General features: G+C 41.3%; 2 non-coding genes and 1 pseudogene across 2 annotated transcripts; 2 read left to right on the top strand and 1 right to left on the bottom strand.

Moving 5' to 3' along the window:
- LOC116682767 (E3 ubiquitin-protein ligase TRIM21-like) overlaps positions 1–24,420 on the top strand; it is a 53,879-nt pseudogene that overhangs the window by 26,700 nt on the left and 2,759 nt on the right.
- Positions 304–375, bottom strand: trnaq-cug (transfer RNA glutamine (anticodon CUG)). Its single transcript has one exon. It is a non-coding gene; the product is annotated as a tRNA-Gln (tRNA).
- Positions 5,300–5,409, top strand: LOC116682774 (U5 spliceosomal RNA). The gene has a single exon (XR_004330482.1). It is a non-coding gene; the product is annotated as a U5 spliceosomal RNA (small nuclear RNA).

Raw genomic sequence — 24,420 nt, forward strand, 5'->3', positions numbered from 1 at the left:
AACTGGAGAGAATCCAATTAAACATGGCCGACTCCAGTATGTCGGTAATGAAGAGAGGAATGTTTGGACATATTACAGATTCATTTTTTTTTTAATGTAACCTTTATTTAACCAGGAACAATCCCATTGAGCTACAGTAACTCTTCTTCCAGGGAGTCCTGCCAAGACAGGCGGCAATAAGTTTCATAATACATAAAAGACAGGACAATGGTTCCATACTACACCACAAATCTCTATAGATACTACAACACAAACAAGACATTACACTTAACTTAAGCTAATGCAGACATACAACTTAAAAACAGGTTCCACCGAGATTTGAACTCAGATCGCTGGATTCAGAGTCCAGAGTGCTAACCATTACACCATGGAACCTTAAAAAGTGTTGCAAGGGTTTGCTAGGCAGTTTCTTTCATAATATCCACATGTATGATATTGAAGATACACAACAATCACAACGAAGATGAAAAAGCAACAATTACTGGCCAACTTAAGTCATTTAGTTAGCTAAGCATTCAGAGGATGAGGGAAAAAGCAAGTCAAGAACAGGTTTTGAAGGACTTGCCACAGACAGTGAATGCAGCAGTAGATATGTCTACTGTGTACAAACACATGGTAACTTTACATCTGATGACAATAAAGATGCTAACACAAAGCTTTACTTGCAACTGCATTTCTTGCGCACATTCATGTCAGCTTGAATACAAAGAACTAATACGTTTTTTATTCCCAATATCATGTCTCAGACATTAGTTCCAGATGAAAACACTAGCTGTCAGAAGCGGGATTAGAACCCACGCCTCCAGTGGACAATGCGACCTGAACGCAGCGCCTTGGACCGCTCAGCCATCCTGACTAATCCAACAGATCTATATGGGCGTGCATGGAGACATGGAAGAAAGTCACCAGGGTGGCAATGTGCTTGACAATGGCAATACATTGCGCAGGATGTGAAGGCAATGTGCAATACGGGCTAAATCCTATGCTGGGAATCAAGATCCACCAATGTTTCTGTCCACAATGTCCACCTGAATCCAGAAATGTCCCTGCCAGATGGGAAATAGACTGATAATTGTGCAATTATCTTCAAAATGTCCAACTGAGTCCACAAATACACCTGCCAGATGGGAAATAAACTGAAAACTGTCTTTATAGTCTAAACGTGTCAAATATTGCCATACAATGCCCACATTGAGTCCAGATGTGTACGTTGTGGTTCCTGATTCATGCTATAACCCCAAAAGTGACAACTAGGCCAAGGGCAACTGGATTTGGTAAAAGGTCCTCCACAGATGCTTTGTCTCTCATCCAAGATACTTTTTTAGTGTTTTTTTTACAAAGAAAGGGTTGGACACAGTGCCCACTCCCACACCCATATCTGACAATTGAAAGCTGTGGGGAAAGGGGGGTTCCAAAGCTAATAGACCATTCAACAAGCAGTTCTGATGCACTATACTGGTCCATTCAGGGTGAGCACTGTATACTCTGACTGCAGCAACAAAAGTTCCAATTTCAGTGATACCTAATTTTTATGGTGATTACGAGACTGAATGCAAAGTGTGTATCCTCCATGTAACTCAAAGCCTATCCCTTACAGTCAATACTGTCAAATTTGGAGCTTCTTCCTATTACATTAACGACCAGGTGACCAACATACTGTTTACAGTCTAAATGGCCAACCCTCTGAACCCGAGAGACTCGCCCACAAGCAAAAACAGCACCTCTGATTCATAGTTTAATCATTTAATAACCATAAAAGCTCACCCTGGCCACCATCAAAGATAAAATTTGGACCTCCAGAAACTTGCTGGTAAGAAAGCCCATGCAGATCCCCCGTGGCTGTGATCAGGATGCTGCAATATCTAAGTAGTATGTGTTTCATGATTGTACTTTTGTTTTTGAATGGTAAATGAACAACTGTGCTGGAATTTGTAATCAAAAACATGACTTTTCCTATTTTAACAAACTGTTTTGATCACTTGAGGTATTTCAGTGAAGTCTTTGGTCTTGGACAGTTACCTTGCGATCTAAAACTGTATATCCTATTGTCTCTGGAACAATAGTTGGCAGTTGGAGGAGTAATGGCTCTTTACAGTGAATATGCAAAAGAAGATGTTCACAAATTCAGCCCAGGTAAATGCTCAGCCCATATTCACACAGACCTAAACCTACTCACTTAATGCTGGTTATAATATTCTAAACTCAACAATGCCAGAGAAAAATGACAAAGAGTGATAAAATTTTTTAGTATGTAAGTATTGGCTTTTTCCTTGCAAACGTTTTGTTCCAATAACATTAACAAGCATACCGTTAGTTACGTTCCTTGTGTTTGTAACGATTTGGGGAAGTGCTATTTGCAGGTAGTGTGGCCGAGCGGTCTAAGGCGCTGGATTTAGGCTCCAGTCTCTCTAGAGGCGTAGGTTCAGATCACACCACTGCCATTTGCTGAAATGTTACATACATTGGCACACTCCTTGCTGAGGATTGCCTAAACCGTCCTTTCCAGCACCTTGGAGTAGAGTTTACCAAGGAGCCTAGTGCAGCCTGAGCATAGTAATACTCCTGTAATGGGCAGATGCCGTTCTTCTTGAAGAGGGGAGTAACCACCCTGGTCTGCCACTCCTTAGGCACTGCCACAGACCTCCACGCAATGTTGAAGAGGTATGTCAACCAAGACAGCCTCTCCTTACAATATTTCTCAACAAATTTAATCAATCCCTGGGGCTTTGCCACTGTGGAGTTCTTTAAACAGTAAAACTAAGGGTATTTTTATTACTGTAAAACTAAGTTACAGTAAGGGTATTATACTGTAAAAAAAAACATGTACAGTTATGATACTGTAATCAGGAAGTTACAGCACGTTGCCAGTAAGTTAACGCAAATTTACAAAAAATAAGTCTAACAGTGTTCAGACAAACCTCATTGACTTTCTTTCTTGTAAAAAACACAACTTCCTGGACTTTCTTTACTCGTCTATTATTGTCCCTTGCTTCGAAATTCCCATTTTTCATGGGCTGAATCTCAACTAGCACTGACTCTGCAGAGAGAACCAATCAGAGCTGATCAGCAACAGCTGTGCTACCTGCATGATGGGTTTTAACCTGGCATGTAGCACAGGAACCAGTTTCTCTTGGTGACTGGAGTGATGGGAGCTGTTTGGGCCTTTGTTGTTTGTGTGCTGACTGTTTGGATTAACAAAGGTTGTTTGTTAAACAAAGGCTGCCAACCTGACGCGCCTTTGACATGTTTCTGCATGTACCCACTTCCATCTGTGCTGATATTAAACTGAACTGATTTTACCATACTTCTCTGATAAATTGTAAGCAATGAATGATTTCATCTGCCAGGAAGCACAACGGTTTCTTTTTGCCATTACTTTATGCATGCCTCCAAACTAAAACAATTGCACGAAAAGGTTGTCAGTTTAGATGAACTACAACAATCAGCATGGCAAGTCCCCACTAGTAGGCTTGAGTCTATTTTTGTTTAAAACTTTTTTCCTTTTTGTCTTGGGGTCAAATGAGTTTCTATTAACCAAAAATAACATGGGTGGTTATCAATGATCTTTGCTAGTAAAATTACTGATTTCATTGAATATTAGGGTTTTAAATACATAGTGTTTTGTTTTCCTAGGTCAATTTTGACCTGGAGGTCCAATGGAGCACTATTGTGCTTTACAGCAGATGAGCACATGTAAAGACTCACTAAAACACCTGCACACATACACGGCCCCCACAAACACCATAATACAACCGGCAGCTGCAAACTACCTCATGTAATGGTAACATTGTGCTTTCCAACACATGGAAGTGCACAGTACCAGAGACCTGCAAAAGATCATTGTGCTCTCCAGCATAAAGATGCGTGCACACACACCTGGGGAAATGGTTATGTATTGTACTTTTCAGCAGACGGAGACATCAGTCCCTCCAGACTTTTTGGGCTTTTTTTTTTTTTTTTTTTTTTTTTTGTGAGAATTGCAGTCTAAAATGCCAGATTTTTTTCGCGGGAGCTTTTGTATAGCTTTTTTGTCTTGCAATAAAAGTTGCAATGTCTTTTTTTTTTCTTTTTTTATGTTTAAAAATAACTTTACTCTAGGCTAAGTTTTTGTACTAACCTTCTGAAAAAGGCTCAGGATGCTGCAAATGTTGGTGTAATAAGAAACTGGCTGGAGGATTTAAGACAATTTGTTGAATTAATCAAATTTGAACATGTGTCTGTGGCTTGTTTATCTTTACGTTAATTCCTCACCTGGCCTCGGACACATTCCTATGGTTTGATAAAGTATTTGTTATCCTTTAACATATCATTGCACTTACAATGAGTGAAGCTGTTCTCAGTTTAGGTCATCCTGTACGCCTCTTCTCCAGTTTTTCCTGCATCTACCATGTGTGTCACACTGAGACAAAGTCTGGCACGTGGGACTGCAGATGCTGTTTCTCATATCTGCATTGACTTTAATGAAGCCAGATGACGGTTAAAAAAAAAAAAAAATCCCAGATGGCAAAGACCCAACGGGAGTTGCATTTAAACCAAACAGTGTCTGAAATCTTTTTATGGGTGTTACGGCAGGTATCAGAACTGTAGTTTCCATTTTTATAGATGAAATATAATTGACATGCCATTAAGTTTACTCTTCAGCAAATGTAGACATTTCACTTCAGAAACAGATGCCTTGATAAACGTGAACACACTTAATACTGCTCCAAAGTATACCAATTAGCAGAGAATGGTTTTGATCCATCGACCTCTGGGTTATGGGCCCAGCACGCTCCCGCTGCGCCACCCTGCTCTGCTGTTCAAGCTCAGGGGCTGGAAAATCTGTGAGTGACATTTCGAGGAAAGGTTTGGGAACCGGTGGCAACCAATCAACCAACAGCAACATTTGGTAGACCTTGACACTATCTTTTATGTGATATTCCTGATTTCTCTGTCCTTAAATTGGTGCTTTCTGCTGTCAAATTCTGTTTTTGTATCAATACGGGTCTGTTTCTTTTTTTTAAGTACATACTTGGCCTACATTTTGAATTGCATGCAGGTATACATGCATACAGTGGTATGCATGCGTTTAGGAACCCATGCTGAAGTTGACTAAAAGAGGAATTAAAAAAAAATCATCTTTTGGAAATTGATCTTAATGCCTTGATTTTAAAAAAGTAAAATCAGATATAAACATCAGTAAGGAGTCTACCAAGTTGCATCTTATCATTTTAGTTTGGACACCCAGTGAGGCTTACCGTGATGGTTTGGACTGAGTCGACTAGGGTTTTCTGCTGCTCTCGAGCAGATGGCTGTACTCACTCTGGTTTCTCTTCACAATACACAAGTCTTTCGCCTTTTACTAAAGACTTCCTTGAAGGGGAACCCCCGATGAAACTCTTTTTGGTGGGCTTTGCTGTTTGGCCGAGCCTTTTGTACTTGTGAAAATTAAGCAACTCCGATCGCTTCCTGCAGGTGTTTCTGGCTCTGGAGCTGTGGAGTCTGGATCTGTGGTTGGAGACACCTGCTGCCTCCATGTTCCTGATTCTTGTGAAGTGAATGCAATATCTCTGAATGCCTAGAGGGAGTCCCTTTAAATTTGGCATACATAACCACTTGGAGTCGCGGATGAACTGATTTCGATTTTGGAAGTCAAAGGTCAAGGTCACTGTTTCCTTATGTCACCAGAACTGTATATGTATTTCTCCTGAACTGGTGTACATGGTTAATGTAAAGCCCCAGTGGCCTAATGGATAAGGCACTGGCCTCCTAAGCCAGGGATTGTGGGTTCAAGTCTTCAAGTCCATCTGGGGTGATTTTCAGCAGAGTGGCGCAGCGGAAGTGAGCTGGGCCTATAACCCAGAGGTCGATGGATTGAAACCATCCTCTGCTGGAGACACTCTGAAACCTCAACCTGGTTTCCATGGTGAGATGAATCATAATATAACTGCTGTAAAAGTGGTTGACAGCGCCATGAAAATTAATGTTCTGGCAGTCTACTGTCCATTTTGCCAAATCAAGATCCACTACCCAGTAATATTGACTTTCCAGTTATGTGATTGGTAAGTGGTTGGGCTGTACACAGGTTTTGATCACATCCATCGGTTGCATGGACAAGACTTCAATACCCCGGTTCCCCCGCATGATCGCTCTCTTGTCTTTGTTGTTCGATGACTATTTGGGCTCACCCCTAAACACACCCGAAGCATCTCAGACGAAAATCCCTCTGCACCTCAAAGTGCTCTCAAGCACTCCCAGCTGTGCGTTTGCAGAAGAGCACCTTGTTTTCTTGTAGCTTTGGAAAAAGGCTTTAGCTTATGACAAGGTAAACAAATAACACCATTGTGCTTCTCATTCGTGTGTTCACTTCAGTTATGTATTGAATCAAATCTTTAGAGCTAATGGTCCTCATTTATCAACCTAGACGTAGAAATCCAGCGCAGATATGAGCGCAGAAATCCTCTTACAACAGGCTTTACGTGAGATTCATGAAACGTTCGTATCACACCAATCAGACAGTAAGAATGATCATACATTGATAAATGCAGTGGCTGGAAACGATTGTTATTTAAATATCACGCCCCAATATATTCTCAATTTTGAGGCCTCGCCTCTATTTACGACATGGCCAGATCCGGCTAAGAGGTGGAGAATGAAAACCTGACATCTCAGGTGCTCTGGTGCAGCCAGCGACCACAGGCCCAGGGGAATATGCCGCCTAAGAAAAATGCAATCCTACCCGATGAGGTTGAGGAGATTGAATTGAGTACACCACTGCCAGGCCAAGTGAGAAGGAGAGAGAGAAGGAGATGCTGGAACAGCAGTCAATTTGCTTTTTGGATTTCAAAGGCATTTATGTTGATAGCGGGGACAATGAGGATTGTCATACTCTGCCGAGCAAAAACAAAACGGACACTCCATTGGTAATAATCCGGTTCACCAACAGAAATAAAAAGTCAGCACTCCTCAGACAAGGAAGGAAATTAAAAGGCACCCAAGTTTACATCAACCAACACCTCACCAAGAAAAATGCTGATATTGCCAAGAAAGCACGAATACTCAGAAACAAAACAAGACCCAGGCAACATGGGCAAGAAATTGTAAAATTTACATCAAACTTCATGAGCTGACTTTTAACTGCAGGAGCCTTATCGCAAACCTTTAAAAAATCAAACAGTACCTGAAACAGGAACAAAATGTTCACAGCATTTGCAATAACAGTGACTTGGCTCACGGTAGAACAACCGGAGTTGGTGGAGATTTAGGGATATGAACTATCATTCATCAATAGGAAACAATCAAAGGGTGGGGGGGTTGCATTATATATTGACCAAAGATATTAATGTCAAATAGTTACTAAAATGTATTTTGTTTTAGATACAATCATGGAATGCATCACAGTACACATTGAAATGGAAAAATCAAAAAACATTCTAATTAGCTGCATCTATAGGAAACCGGGATCGAATAATTACATGTTTAAGGAAATAATTACAGAAATATTCAGTAATATTCAGTAATTTCAAAATGTTTTTTTATCTGCGGAGATTTCAATATTGACTTGCTCAACCCAAAAGACCACAACAAAACTACAGAGTTCCTTTATCTGATGTACAGTCCCGGTTTGTATCCCTCAATCACTCGACCAACCAGAATTACAACCAATACTTCTACACTAATTGATAATATATTTACCAACGTCACTGTCTATAAAGTTGAAAGTGGACTAATAACAAATGATGTCAGTGATCATCTGCCAGTTTTTGAAAACATACATAGCTACACTAAGACCAGGAAGGACGACAACATGACAGATGAACTGATTTAGATTTTGCATTTTCAGAAGAGGACCTTGTTTTCTTTTAGCTGAGAAAAAGGCTTGCGCTCATAAAAGGTAAACAAATTGCACTTTATTGCCCTTATTAAACATTTTGGCAATTTTAACAGTACAATACAAACATAAGAAACTACAAAACAACAATAACTTGAAGGCGTACAATTAAAAATGGCCAACTTCTAGTGTGTTGTAATGATGAGAGGACTGTTTGAACCAATTTACATTATAAGGGTAACAAAAATGTATTCCTAAAATGAAAATTACACTGACATCCTGTCAGCCCAAAAAAATGTGTATGTTTCTAGAGATGAGAAGAAAGTTTTTACAAAATAAAACCAAAATAAAAAAAGTTTCAAACATGTCTTTAAACGTCTTAATGTTTCTCCTCTGGGCCTCCTCCTTCCCACGGTGGGTACATTGTGGTTAGGGTTGGGTACCGAAACCCGGTGCTAGTACGGCACCGGTGCCTTAACACCCGGTCGGACTGAATAGTAACAGGGATTTTGGGGCCTCATTTCGGTGCTACTGAAATAACAGGGCTGCCTTTTCCATCTAGTGGTTGTTTTTGTCATTTAGCAGCAATTTACTGGATTATTATTACATTTTTTTTACATTTAATTTGGACCATATAGAAATAAACAAGCCATTCTTAAATGTTGCTTACTGTCTTTTTGTGCTCCCTTTTTTTTTTTTTTAAACATATACATTTAAAAGATATATTTTTAAAATTATGGGTTCAGGCACCGATTCTGGTGCCTAAATGGTAGAGGGTTCTGAAGAAAGGCAGAAAACAGTCCAGCTGATCCACAATAACATACATGCTGCTCAGAAGATAAAGTTACTGCTGGTCAGCCTTCAACGTGGAGAGAAGATCAGAATATAACAACACAGCTATCAGGGCATGAGGAGGAGGAAACAGCTTGGCTCTGAAACATGTTCACAACGAGGCAGAGTGAACGCGCTGGTGTCTTTTAAGGCTACCACTCTGAGAAAAGGTTTCCCCACATTGTTCACACCAGTACGGCTTCTCTCCAGTGTGAATGCGCTGGTGAGTTTTAAGGCTACTACTCTGAGAAAAGGTTTCCCCACATTGTTCACACCAGTACGGCTTCTCTCCAGTGTGAGTGCGCCGGTGAGTATTAAGGCTACCACTATGAGAAAAGGTTTCCCCACATTGTACACAGCTGTAAGGCTTCTCTCCAGTGTGAATGCGCTGGTGTCTTTTAAGGTGACTACTACGAGAAAAGGTTTCCCCACATTGTTCACAGCTGTAAGGCTTCTCTCCAGTGTGAATGCGTTGATGTCTTGTCAGGGTACTCTGTTGTGTGAAAGCTGCCCCACATTGATCACAGCTGTACGGCTTCTCTCCAGTGTGAACTCTCTGATGAATCTTTAAATATCCTGATGATGTGAAGGATTTGTCACACTGCTGACAGCGGTGACGTTTGACTCCTCTTCCTCTCCGTTTCTATCAACAGAGAAAAACCAAGAGAGTGAGTTAGTGAGGTGCCATGCTGTAGAGCTCTATCTTAAACTAGAAACAACATTTAGAGCATGTCTATGGAACATTGTTTGACTGATGCATTACTTTTCTTAACCTTTGTGTTGTCTTCCCGTCAAAATTAAAAATTAACACTTTTGTTGAGGCTTTGTATGAATGTTTTAAATTTTTCTTCAGTTTTTGTCACTTTTTTGACGTTTAACAATACATTACACCAACTTATTAACTTTTACTTTCTTACAGTTATTATTGGAATTTATGGTCAATAAACCTCATGTATAGGAAATTATACCTAATGTTTGAGTGAGAAAAGCATAAATTAGGAATTATTTAGAATAAACTTAAAGGAATGGATGTTGATGATAATCACAGACTGGAATATTTCAACTTTTACTCAAAACTATTTAAAAAACACTTCAACGTTTTCTCCAAATGCTATAAAATTGAATAAGACACCCCAAAATTAATGAAAGTAGAAATTTGTACTTGGCAAAAAGCGTTGTGTGGAATCAATCATGTTATTTTGGGTAATTAAAAAGAATATTGATGTAGGACAACGGGTCATTTTGACCCGAGGACGACATGAGGGCTAATTATCTGCCAACATCACTATTATGGAGTTGCATTATGGGAATCCATGCATCCATTGTTGGTTAGTTTGTGATAAATAAACTACTTTTGATCAATTTATGTGTGGCCTCCATTTTGTTGCCAGCCTTTAGCCAGCTGGTAACAAATTGGGGATCATCAAGGATTTTTAGTGCCGGGAGAGTTGTAAATGTAACATATTCCCACAGATTTTTAGATTTCACTGGTATCTGTAGGGTTACCGTGTTGTCTTCATGTTGCTGGAACAGCTATACTCCAGTAAAGTAAATTGGAACCATTGTTCCTGATAGGCATTAACAATGAGGGGCACCAGTTGACCTTTGACCTTTTGTTTTAGGTTGTCGTTTTTGCTAAATCAAACTTGTATAGCCAGCATTATTGCAGCATCACTGATGCTTATGACAAACACAGGCCAAACCAACAGTCCTGACATGCATGCTGCTCATTCTGTGGAATTGAATCTGTAATTGAAAGGAGCATGTTCAAAATAATAGCAGTGTTGTGTTCAATTAGTGAGCTGATTGATTCTGTGAAGAAACAGGTGTCAGTTATGGCCTATATTTAATCTATATACTGTATATATTATATACATGTTTAAGGAAGGAAGAACATGTTGTGCCTGCTGGTTATAGTGCATTTCACACTGAAATACTCAGCAAAATGGCTCGTTCCAGACATTGCTCTGAGGAACAGAGGACTTTCATTAAAAGTTGATATGAGAGGGAAAGAAACGTTTAAAGAAGTGCAGAAGATTATAAGCAACTCTGTCAAAATGATTTAAAATGCCTTGAAATGGCATCCAAAGCCTGACCGACGTGGGAAACAACCTAAGGACACATTGACTGGCCAACGGAGAAATGGAGCAGCATTCTGGGGACTGATGAGAGGGAAAATGTTCTTTTTGGGTTTAGGGGCCACAGACAGTTTGTCCTCCGACCCCCCTGCACTGAAATCAAGCCCCAGTCCACTGTGAAGACAGTAAAGCATGCTGGTTACGGGATGTTTCTCATACTGTGGTGTTGGGCCTGTTTATCACATACCAGGGATCATGGATCAGTTTCAATACATCAGAATACTTGAAGAGGTCATGTTGCCTTCTGCTGAAGAGGAATTGTCTTTTAAAAAGGGTCTTTCAACAAGACAAGGACCCAAACACACCAGGAAGGAGCAAAGTCTTGGTTCCAGATGAACCAGATGGATGTTATGGAGCGGCCAGCCCAATTCATGGACCTCAATCCCAGAGAACACTTGTAGGGTGACATCATAAATGCTGTTTCTGAGTCCAAACCCAGTAATGCAGAGGAATTATGGGATGTAGTTCAATGGTCCTGGGCTGGAATGGTCAATGGTCCTGGGCTCACAGGTGACTCCATGCAACACAGATATTAGGGCTGCACGATTATGGCCAAAATGATAATCGCGATTATTTTGATCAAAATTTTGATCGCGATTATTCTCACGATTATTTGTTGATTTTAACCAAAACAAATTTTATTGTCACATAGGCTATTTATAACTGCGAGAGGGAGTGTGATGGACGCTACTCACAGAGAGACGGCTGATCATTATGAACGGGTCCAGCACGGGTCGAACGGCAGATACACACGTCGTGTGTATTAAACGTCTGTCTTCTTCACTGCGCTGCATTTTATGAACTATGATATTCTGGCCATGGGTCACATCTCTGGTCCTGGTCCAGGCTTCGGTACAGCAGCTCCGTCTCCCACGCTGTGACTCTACCAACTGAAGTTAGCTGCTTTCAAAAACTTCTTCTGTGTTCTTCACCGTAGCGGCCGCGATAATAGTTACCCGCAGAAACACTGGTACAAATACAGGTTTGCCCCCTCATACTTAACAATATACAGCTGTGTTAATGAAAAATTAAAACTGTAGACATACATCAGAAGTGTGGACCGGCGGCCGCTGTGTGGCGGGGCGCGGAGAGTAAGAGGAGAGAGAGTAGGACGAGAGAGCGTAGAAAGATCCAACACAGGCACGGCTTTACAGACGAAATGGGTCATGTAACGCAAAATTAAACCATATCCATATAAACAGCATTGCAGCGGATGCGAGGACATTAGCACCGGTGCGTCCTAGAAGAGCTAACAGCTAACAGACGCAACTAGCTAACAGCTAACAGACGCTAACTAGCACTGGTCACTGCTGTTGTCTGAAAAACAACAAATGGGACAAAGTGTTGCGTTTACTGGTAAACTGGTAAACCTTGAGACTGACGTATTACCGACTGCTATCTGTTGAGTTTTCCTCACGCTACTCTGTCCTCTGGGACTGTCTCCATCTAGAAACTTAGCTGCACGGGGTGCAGTGAACTACTCTGACTGGCTCATGAGCAGACGGCTTTATGGAGCGGGAGATTGGCTTTGCAAAAAACCCGGAGCGTTCAATGAAATGACGCTTTATAAAAAATAATCGCTTGATCACGCAAATTTGATCGTGGGAAGTCCAAATCGTGATCGCGATTAAAATTCGATTAATTGTGCAGCCCTAACAGATATGAAGCAGTTCTCAGAAATAATGGTTATGCAACTAAATATTAGTGCAGGGATTCAAACCCTGACATATTTTTCAGTTAATACAGTAAACATTTGAGTTTGTAAAGAAAAATGCAAATACTGCTAATATTCCTTTGTCTTCTCTTCCTGTAAAGGTAGAACACAAACTTGATCAATGTTGGTCATGTTTTGATTTGGAAATGAACGGCCAGTGTTCCCAATACATTGGCATTATGGAATTAAAAGCTATTCTAAGGATTTGGAGCATCATTCACTTCTTTAAAAACACTGCTGTTATTCTGAACACAACTGTATGTAAAGGTTTTGGATACAAAGATGTAATGATTGGTGGAAATGGGGGTGGCCTAATACGACCCCCCACCAATACATGCATGTCCATTGATCTGCGTTTGTAGACAGAGTGAGTGAGTTAGTAAGGCGCCATGGTGGAGCGAGCTAAGTAAAACCAGAAGCATTGTTCACAGCATGTCTGTGTTCCACTTCTGCATTACCATGGTTACGCTGTGTGTGTGTTAGCTACCGGTTTTTCTTTTAGGAATTACGGTAAAATATATAAATCCTAAAAGACATTTGTAAAACCCTCTGCGTGCATTCATCAATATTGAGATTAGATTTCTGGGACTCTTCAGTCTGGAGTACCCTCTTTCCTTCACTCACCTCCTCCTCCCTGACACCTTTCCTCTTGCCCTTCTTCTTCTTCTTCTTCTTCTCCTCCGTCTCCTTGTGTTTCTGCATGTACTCGGCTATAAGGTCCAGGTCCAGGTTCTCTTGTGGCTCCCAGGTGTTCTCCTCACTGGAAAGGTGAGTGCAGACAGAAGAACATCTCCTCACACTTTGTTTTTAGACAATCCATTCTCACTCTAGTTATCAAACCTATTTTTCTTTTTTTCTGTTGCCATCTTAGGTTATTTAAGGTTATTTGTGGGTCTGCAACGTAGTGTCATAATACCAAACCTTCAACTTTGGAGGCATGATACCATGCTGACACTTATTTGCAATATGTAAATATATTATATATCTCAGGACCAAGAACACCAAGCATTAATATTATAGACTCATACTTACTCCGAGAAGCCCTTCCATTTCAGCAGAAACTCTACTCTTCCCTTCACCACTCTGCGCTCCAAAACCTTCTCCACCACATACTCCTCTTCCTCCTGTTCTTCCTCCTTCACTGCTGCAGGCTCCTCCTCCTCTTCCTCTTTCACTGCTGCAGGCTCCTCCTCCTCTTTCTCGCCCTTCTTTCCTGCTCCGGTCGCCAGCTTGCCATCTTCTGAAGGTGCCTTTAGTAGACCCAAGGAGGCGGGGGGGACATGCAGAGATAATGATACAAGGGTTAGAAGAACTAATGGGAGGTGTGAGTGAATTCTAGTTGACCATGTTTTACTAGATTAAAATCTTCTGTTTGAATGGAGAAAATGCAAGGGCTGATGAGGGGACCAATCCATAGGACTCCAGAGTGTCAAGTATCTCCTGCATTCAGACTGAAAGAACTACTAAAATGTAAGGCCCAAAAGTCATTAACTGGAGCTACAAGCTACATGCACAGTAGCCTGGACCAACCACACTTCATTTAGCAGAACATCTCCAGATGTTCCTGTGTGAAATGGAAAGTTCAGAAAGACGTTTTGATGGTGCAACAAGGCAGGCCTGGTCGCTTCTTTAAGGGAATCACTGTAAAGATTCACAAAGGATATGTTAACATTAGCGAGGGCTGTGCAATTAATTGAATTTTGATTTTAATTTAGATTTTGACTTCAACGATCACAAATATATTATAATCGAGAAAAAAATGTTCTGTATTGAAGAACACTCTTATTTTGTCTTGTGTTCTAAATGACACACGCATGCGCACATCTGCCCTTCCCGAAGCCATAAAACTTCTCAGCAGTCAGGGGGGCAAGGTGTGTGCATCCAGTGGAATTTAAAAACTCAGCACGAGTGAAGATGTTAGAAGGAGGGCAGCCAGAGCAGCGTTTAGTCCGCAAAAAAGGCAAATCCAACTCCGTTGTCTGGGAAAAGTTAACGTTAGCTAACTCTGCGGTCCCTCTGCCTGAGCCGCACAACAACGTGTTGTAGAGACCAGGAGCCCTGGCTCTTATCTAACATGTGTCTGTGTAAATAATATTTAAAAAAAGACAAAAATGGTTTGACTTGGCTAAACTTGGCTAAGATACCCGAGTTCTCTTCGGACTAATACAATAAATGGACTGCTATAGCACTTTTCTAGTGTCAACGACTACTCAAAGTTCTTCTACATAATACAGGAACCATTCACACATATATGTACGCTGTGGCCAAGGCTGCTGTACAAGTACACCCCGTACTCAGGGTTCAGTGTTTTCAACTTTGACATCAGACTGCAGGGATTGAACCACCAACCTTCCAATTAGCAGGCAACCGCTCTACCACTGAACCACAGCCACCATCATCTAGTGTAGATATGTTGATGGCGGCCCGCCACGGTAAAGGGCAGACACACAACAGGGTTTCTGCTATGTACACCGCCGCTCCTTCGGCTGTTCATGAAAAGTCATGAAGTCGTAATTACGCGACTCTGCAGAGCCGTCTGCTCTACTGGACTCAAGCCAACTGTCATACGCTCTCTTTCGCCAAAGCAATTGGAATTGACTAGTCTTACTATTTTGCATGTAGGTATGTATGTATGTATGTATGTATGTATGTATGTATGTATGTATGTATGTATGTATGTAATATGCACGTGCATATTGTAATAACGAGAGTCATTTAAATATAAATCCTAAAAGACATTTGTGAAACCCTCTGTGTGCATTCATTAATATTGAGTTTAGATTTCTGTGACTCTTCAGTCTGGAGTAACCTCTTTCCTTAACTCACCTCCTCCTTCCCGACACCTTTCCTCTTGCCCTCCTTCTTCTTCTCCTCCATCTCCTTGTCTTTCTGCATGTACTCGGTGATAAGGTCCAGGTCCAGGTTGTCTTGCGGCTCCCATGTGTTATCCTCACTGGAAAGGTGAGTGCAGACAGAAGAACATCTCCTCACACTTTGTTTTTAGACAATCCATTGATCCTTTGAGGGCATGATACAATGCTGCAATCTATGCTGTAGATTATTTGCATACACACACAGTACACGCCAAAAGTTTGAACACACCTTCTCATTCAATGCGTTTCCTTTATTTTCATGACTATTTACATTGTAGATTATAACTGAAGGCCTCACAACTATGAATGAACACATGTAGCATTATGTACTTAACAAAAAACTGTGAAATAACTGAAAACATGTCTTATATTCTAGTTCTTCAAAGTAGCCCCCCTTTGCTTTTTTGATAGTGCTGCAAACCCTTGGTGTTCTCTCAATGACCTTCATGAGGTAGTCACCTGAAATGGTTTCCACTTCCCGGGTGGGCATTTTCAGGGTTAATTAGTGGACTTTCTTGCCTTATTAATGGAGTTGGGACCATCAGTTGTGTTGTGCAGAAGTCAGGTTGATACACAGCCGACAGCCCTATTGGACAACTGTTCCAATTCATATTATGGCATGAACCAATCAGCTAAGTGAAGAGAAACGAGTGGCCATCATTACTTTAAGAAATGAAGGTCAGTTGGTCCGGAAAATTTGAATGTGTCCCCAAGTGCAGCGGCTAAAACCATCAAGCGCTACAACGAAACTGGCCCACATGAGGACCGCCCCAGGAAAGGAAGACCAAGAGTCACCTCTGCTGCTGAGGATAAGTTCATCTGAGTCACCAGCCTCAGAAATCACAAGTTAACAGCAGCTCAGATTAGAGACCAGATGAATACCACACAGAGTTCTAGCAGCAGGCATATCTCTAGAACAACTGTTAAGAGGAGACTGAATCAGGCCTTCATGGTCAAATAGTAGCTAGGAAACCACTGCTAAGGAGACACAACAAGCAGAATAGATTTGTTTGGGCCAAGTAACACAAGGAATGGACATTAGACGAGTGGAAATCTGTGATTTGGTCTGATGAGTCCAAGTTTGAGATCTTTGGTTCCAACCACTGTGTTTATGTGCGACGGAGAAAAGGTGACCGGATGGGTTCTACATGCCTGGTTCCCACCGTGAAGCATGGAGGAGGAGGTGTGATGATGTGGGGGTGCTTTGCTGGTGACACTGTTGGGAATTTATTCAAAATTGAAGGCATACTGAACCAGCATGGCTACCACAGCATCCTGCAGCGACATTCCATCCGGTTTGCGTTTAGTTGGACCATCATTTATTTTTCAACAGGACAATGACTCCAAACACACCTCCAGGCTGTGTAGGGGCTATTGGACCAAGAAGGAGAGTGATGGAGTGCTGTGCCTCCACAGTCACCGGACCTGAACCTAATCCAGATTGTTTGGGGAGAGCTGGACCGCAGAGTGAAGGCAAAAGGGCCAACAGGTGCTGAGCCTTCTGGGAACTCCTTCAAGACTGTTGGGAAACCATTTCAGGGGACTACCATTCAAGAGAATGCGAAGAGTGTGCAAAGCAGTAATCAGAGCAAAGGGGGGGGTACTATGAAGAAACTAGAATATAAGACATGTTTTCAGTTATTTCACACTTTTTTGTTCAGGGTATGTACAGCAATCCTTTAGTTAAATTTACTACTTTTTAATACCTTTTTTACTACCTTCAGAATTTTTTTTAAAACCATCACGACAATGAATTGCAAGTGTTAATCAGCAACCTTTCTATTATTTACACAGATTTTGATATTTATAACATACATAAATGAACAGATTTAGAGACAACATATCATTAACAACATATTGAACATATTTATTTCACTTAGTAAATAAAAGAAAAACAAACTACATAAATGTGCTATGGAGAGAATGGATAGTTCCAGCAGAATTGCTGGCATTCACTGCAATTTGATGCATTACAAAATGGCATCTTCTTACCACAAGTGAATGACTTTGCGATGTCAGAGTCGGGAAACATTTCTTTGAACAGCTCTGAAATTGCTTCATTTGAGTTAAATGAGTGGTGTTTAACCGCAGTGTTCAGATACCACAGAGCCTCCGCGCGCAGTGTTGGTGTGGCGCCCATGGCCGTCCGGAGGTCAGACGTTGCTGGAGCCGTAGCGTTGGCCAGGAGGCCTAAAGTGGCACTAATTGGCGGCGGTGGTGGTGGAGGTGCAGCCGCACAGACAGCTGAGATTGGTCGAATAATTAACTGCTCTCTCCGAGCACGCATTCCCTTTTTATGTTTAGTGGATTGCATATGCGACCAAAGTGCGTTAGCTCCCATCCAGTTGACATTGATGTTTTTTTTACACACCGAACAATAAGCCTGCCTGTTATTCCCTACTACAGGCCTGAGCCAGTCCTTAATCTGGGTTGTTCACCCAGCTATCAGAAAACTTGCATTTGCCCATTAAAAGACGACGATGGTTGTCCAGTCGTCGAAGATATGGCTTTGAAGCAAGTCTAAAATAAAACGTAAGCCAGCCACTTCTGTTGAGCGTGCAGTGTTCTGAGATGTCGAACGACCACTGAATATGACGTCAGCATCAAACATAGACGGAGACAAAAGATCTTTGATTATGTCCCAGACATGCCAAAGCCCATATTTAAACGGACTAACGCGAACGCAGGATAGAATTTCAATCAGAATAGGACACCTCACCTAATAGTCTGAAAAAAATAACACCTAATTTAAAAAAAATAATACCTCTGAGACTACATTTAACACTTTTAATGGCCTTAAATTTGACAATTTTGATTTAGCACTTTTTAATACTTTTTAAAACCCTTCATTCCCTTAAAACCCTTCCTTCCACTTTTTATAATTCCACATGTGTTCATTCATAGTTTTGATGCCTTTAGTGATAATCTACAACGTAAATAGTCATGAAAATAAAGGAAATGCTTATATGAGTTATATGATAATGATATATATACGCACAGTGTATCAGGACCAAGAACACCAAGTATTAATATTCTAGACTCATACTTACTCTGAGAACCCCTTCCATTTCAGCAGAAACTCTACTCTTCCCTCCACCACTCTGCGGTCCAAAACCTTCTCCACCACATACTCCTCTTCCACCTCCTCCTCCTTCTTGCCTTCCTTTCCTGCTCTGGTCGCCAGCTTGCCGTCTTCTGAAGGTGCCTTTAGTAGACCCAAGGAGGGAGGGGGGGGGACATGCAGAGATAAAGATACAAGGGTTAGAAGAACTAATGGGAGGTGTGGGTGAATTATAATTGTGTTTTACTAGATTAAAATCTTCTGTTTGAATGGAGAAAATTAAAGGGCTGATGAGGGGACCAATCCATAGGACTCCAGAGTGTCAAGTATCTCCTGCATTCAGACTGGAAGAACTACTAAAATGTCAGGCCCAAAAGTCATTAACTGGAGCTACAAGCTACATGCACAGTAGCCTGGACCAACCACACTTCATTTAGCAGAACATCTCCAGATGTTACTGTGTAAAAATGGAAAGTTCAGAAAGACGTTTTAATGGTGCAACAAGGCAGGCCTGGTCGCTTCTTTAAGGGAATCACTGTAAAGATTCCTAAAGAAAATTTTAACGCCATCTTACATCTAACTGGGATGTTTTGGGAGTGATTGGAGCAGGATTGCTGAGGACGAAGTAATGTTACACAGACTGATAAGCCATGGATGCAGCACATTGAAATAGTGTGTGTGTGTGTGTGTGTGTGTGTCTGCTCTCTGTCAACATGCACATGTGTTTCTTCTATCAGGGTGAACAGTTCCTTCCTGAGACTATGTAGCAGAGCCAAAGTCGTTGCATCCAGAGTTTAGCCCCGCCCACAACTATTCTGATTGGTTTAAAGAAAACAAACAAGCCAGAGCGTTTCTTCTACAGTAAAAGAACGAAGCAAAAAAATCCCAGTTAAAGCTGTTTTTAACTTTAATAAATGAAAACAGACAACGAGGAATCCTATTAAATAATCCTGATTTCAATAGAAACCAAAGTAATTGGGATTCATATCTATTTCCCTAACGTACAACACGGAAAAGCTTCAAATGATCACATTTCAAAAAACATAAAAAATAAGCAATTGTTTGTTGGTTTGAAGATATATTTCAGGCAACGCATTAAAGCTTGGTCTATTTGCTGGATTATTCCAAGGTAACTGTTGGTAGCTAACGTTAGCAGATAAGCCCGTTGACAGTGTTGAGTTATGAAAAGTTAAAAACAATGTATTTATGCTAAAGTATGCTGCAGTCGGGTTGAGAAGATTTGATTTAATTCAGTGGTGAATGCTCCATATCAAGCTGTTTAATTATCATCTGTTGTCTCAGTGAAGAGTAGATCAGGACGGCCCTATTGTCCCCCCCCCCACTCTAAAGAATTGATTAGGTCAAGTCTGGCATCTCACATATAGAAAGAAACCTTTTGCTTCACACCCGGAAGTAACCTTCTGCCCCCCCCCGCTGTCTTAGACTATAACACGATACAATGTTGATTAACTGTATTTTTGTGTCTCTTTTATGTAGTGTTAACTAGCATGTTAGTTAGCAGTAATTGGCCTGTGTCTATGTTAATGTTAACTTGCGTGCTTGTTAGCAGTAATTAGCCTGTGCCTATGTTAATGTTAACTATAATGTTAGTTAGCAGTAATTAGCCTGTGCCTATGTTAATTTTAACTAGCATGTTAGTTAGCAGTAATTAGCCTGTGCCTATGTTAACTAACGTGTTAGTTAGCAGTAATTAGCCTGTGTCTGTTAATGTTAACTAGCATGTTAGTTTGCAGTAATTAGCCTGTGCCTATGTTAATGTTAACTAGCATGTTAGTTAGCAGTAATTAGCCTGTGTCTGTTAATTTTAACTAACATGTTAGCTAGCAGTAATTAGCCTGTGCCTATGTTAATGTTAACTAGCATGTTAGTTAGCAGTAATTAGCCTGTGCCTATGTTAATGTTAACTAGCATGTTAGTTAGCAGTAACTACGTACGTACCGTTACAACTTTCAGACAGGTTGCTCACGTCACATCTACGTCTTCAGGCTCAGTTGGAGACTGCGCAGTAACGCTCCGCATCACCGGAAAGAGCTTCTAATAGACTTCACTGGTCTCCGTCCAGAGCAACGGGACCTGTTGGTCCACTTCTTTAACTGTCTATGGTTTCACTCACTCACTTAAAACAACTACTAACTGGCTCTATTAGCCTACAAGCTAGTGCTAGCTTGTAGGCTAATAGAGCCAGTTAGGTCAGTCGGGTCAGTGTTTTCTTTCTTTCATTCCTATTTCAGGTCTATCAGTCACAGTGAACACCGGGGACATTTCCGGGGACAGGTCACCGAAACCGGGGACTGTTTCCGGAAACGGGGACGTCTGGTCACCCTCCACAAGGACTTTAGCTTGTGCTACACTAACTGCTAACGATGCTAACGATGCTAACGATGCTAGCGGGCTAACGATGCTAACAGCCGTTGGTATCATAACTTTTACAAACTGTATGGATGTGAAACGATATTAACACACACACATATGGATGTTTTCCATATGTTTACATATGGAAATGGATGAATGAATGAATGTTTACCTTCTGTCCGGTTCAGTGAGTCAGCGTTATAAAGATAACTGATTCTCTTCATCATCACGGATAACGGTCGTTCTCCGTGTCACCGCCGAAGGCCCGCCCCTCTGCCCTCACATCAACAGCTCATTGGACGAGAAGTTAACAGCAACCAATAGAATTAAAGTAGGTCAACAGATTTAAAAAAACTGTATTTTTACTGTAACACTGAACACATTCAAAATAAATTATTTAACGGTTACAAAAAACAACAACGGAAAAACTACAAAATAATATGTAATACAGAGTATACATAATTAAACCCAACCTGACATGTGTGTAGTAATAACAATAACTGAACTTTTCTTTCATAAACATTATTTTAATATTTAAAATCCTGAAAATGTAGAAAGTAAGTGTGTGTGTGTGTGTGTATATGTGTTAATATCGTGAGTACATTTCTTTAGTTATGATTTTATCAAATTATGGTTTAAGTTATGATAAATGTATATATTAACTCAATCTTCACATCACTCCAGTTCGGAGGTCTTTACACTGTTTTCCTGCACCTCAAAGAATGTATTTCAAAATGCTACTGCATTCACAGAACCACGGGGGGGTAGAGTTCAGGTTGAAATATACACAAGTTATACTTTAAATATCAACATATTATTAACATTTAAAATGGGCGTGTACAGGGAGGGATAAGAGGCTGATTCACATATGCACACTTGTAGGTAATATGTGATTTATAAACAGAATATTACATACAGACGTGAATGCTCACGGTTTTATAAATCTGATATATTTTTGGCTTTTGGGTAAGGTGACCGGATTTCTCAGACAAAATCCGGGGACATTTTCAGCTCAGAAGCGTATATACTTCCAAAACATGTCATGTTTTTAATTTTGTAAAATATAAACGGGGACACTAGACCTAGAGCTGTTCTAATTTGGGGCAGAGGAGGTCAACCTTTTCTGTTAAAGATCAAGATCCTTTGTTAAAACATAAAAGTGCGTTCGCTGAACCCACCAGACTCCATGTAAATAATCATTATTTTTAGCATCGTAAAATACGGCTTTCTGAAACATCTCTGAGCTCTGAACAGTGCTGGCTTTAAGCTGTCTTGAGCGACTATCGGCTACGTTTGGTCAATGTTTTCTTTCTTTCGTTTCAATTTCGGGTCTGTCAGTCACAGTCTAAACCGGGGACATTTCTGGGGACAGATCCAGCCGGGGACTGGTCCCCAAAACCGGGGACTGTCCCCGGAAACCGGGGACGTCTGGTCACCCTACTTTTGGGTGTATGTACACTTTCAGCAAGGATCCTAACTGCAGTTTTATAAATGAGACCCCAGATTATTTACATGGATTATGGTGGAGATATGCTGCTCTATACACGTTAAAAGTGGTGATTATTTACATGGAGTCTGGTGGAGATATGCTGCTCTATACACGCTAAAAGTAGTGATTATTTACATGGAGTCAGGTGAAGATATGCTGCTCTATATACGCTAAAAGTAGTGATTATTTACATGGAATCTGGTGGAGATATGCTGCTCTATACACTAAAAGTAGTGATTATTTACATGGAGTCTGGTGGAGATATGCTGCTCTATACACGCTAAAAGTAGTGATTATTTACATGGAGTCTGGTGGAGAAATGCTGCTCTATACACGCTAAAAGTAGTGATTATTTACATGGAGTCTGGTGGAGAAATGCTGCTCCACACACGCTAAAAGTAGTGATTATTAACATGACCTGCAGACGGCGGCCTTCTGTCTTTTAGACTTTTAATCTGAAAAGCCCCGACTTAAAGAAAACCGGAAGTGTGGGGCTTGCGGCGGGATAGCTGTGTGTTTTGTTTGCTGCCATGCTTCTAGGTGAGTTTTTTTGGAGACAGAGCTCCAGGTGAACCCGCTTGTGTTCAGGTAACTGCTCTGTTATACGGCAGCCAGAGTGCGTGCGAACAATAAGCGAATAGAAGCCCGAGCGGCGCATGCGTTAACACGCCGGGCTAGCTCCGTTGTTAGCTCCGCAATTAGTTTCGTGGCTACCTTCTAGCTCCGCTGTTAGCCACGAAGCTAACGTCTAGCTCAGCTGTTAGCTTCGTGGCTAACTACTAGCTCCGCTATTAGCTTCATGACTAACTGCTAGCTCCTCCGCTAGCTCCTCCGCTAGCTCCGCAGTTACCTTCGTTACTACCTTCTAGCTCCGCTGGTAGCCATAAAGCTAACGTCTAGTTCGCTGTTAGCTTTGTGGCTAACTACACGCTCCGCCGTTAGCTTTGTGGCTAACTACTAGCTCTGCTATTAGCTTTGTGGCTAACTGCTAGTGTTAAAATCTCAGCTCTCTTCTAATGTGTGTTGTGTGGTCTGATTTAATGTAATTTTTCCGGGTTTTTAGTCAGTTTGAGAGGAGTTATATATGCTAGCAGCCTTGGACAGAAGCTAACTGGCTAATTAGCAGTCGATGGTGCTTGTTTTTTAAAGCATTAATTCTTTTACTGCAAAATTCACTTCACTTACATTTTTCAAGAAAGAAAATCCTGAAATTGTCCAAATTTTACAAGAAACTGGAAAAAAAATCAGTAATAAAGTACATTAACCTAAAAAGGTCTAAGGAAGTTGTAAGATTTCAAGAGAGTCCACTGTGTGTATGTGTGTTTATGTTATGTTGTCTTGCCACAAAATTTTCCTTCGGGATGAATAAAGTATATATCTATCTATAGTATATATCCATCTATAGTATATATCTAAATCATGAGAAGCATATCAAAGTTCTGGCGTGGCCTAGCCAGTCTCCAGACCTAAACCCAATAGAGAATCATTGGAGGGAGCTCAAACTCTGTTTCTCAGCGACAGCCCAGAAACCTGACTGATCTAGAGAAGATCTGTGTGGAGGAGTGGGCCAAAATCCCTTCTGCAGTGTGTGCAAACCTGGTGAAAAACTACAGGAAATGTTTGACCTCTGGAATCGCAAACAAAGTGTTACGGGACAGAAAGGCGGACTCAAAAGCACAGCTCACACAGAACACGTTTATTGCGGAACACACACAGACAGACACAGACACAGAGAGAGAGAGAGAGAGAGAGAGAGAGAGAGAGAGAGAGAGAGAGAGAGACGTGGACCGGAGAGGTAACCGGGGCCGAGGAGGCGTCGGGGGACCGAGGAGCCAAGGCTGGAGAGGCGAGGGAAAATGCAGACACGAGGAGACACGGATGAGAGTGAAGGCTGGCGGAGATGCTGGTACAAAAGCCGGGATGAAGAGGGGGCGCCGAGGGAGAGGGTCCGGGGTCCGAAGCCAGCTGACCGGAGGGAAGGATGACTGAAAGACAAGCACAGGAGAGGTGAGCACATAGAACTTGCACAAAGAAAAGCACTGGGAAAACTCAGGAGGTTTAAGCAACATAGTATCACCACTGTAGCTGAAGCAACGATCAGGTGAAGAGTGAGAGCAGGGCCGGGGTGAAA

Source organism: Etheostoma spectabile, unplaced genomic scaffold (genome assembly GCF_008692095.1).
Source record: "Etheostoma spectabile isolate EspeVRDwgs_2016 unplaced genomic scaffold, UIUC_Espe_1.0 scaffold00018854, whole genome shotgun sequence".
NCBI lineage: Eukaryota > Metazoa > Chordata > Actinopteri > Perciformes > Percidae > Etheostoma > Etheostoma spectabile.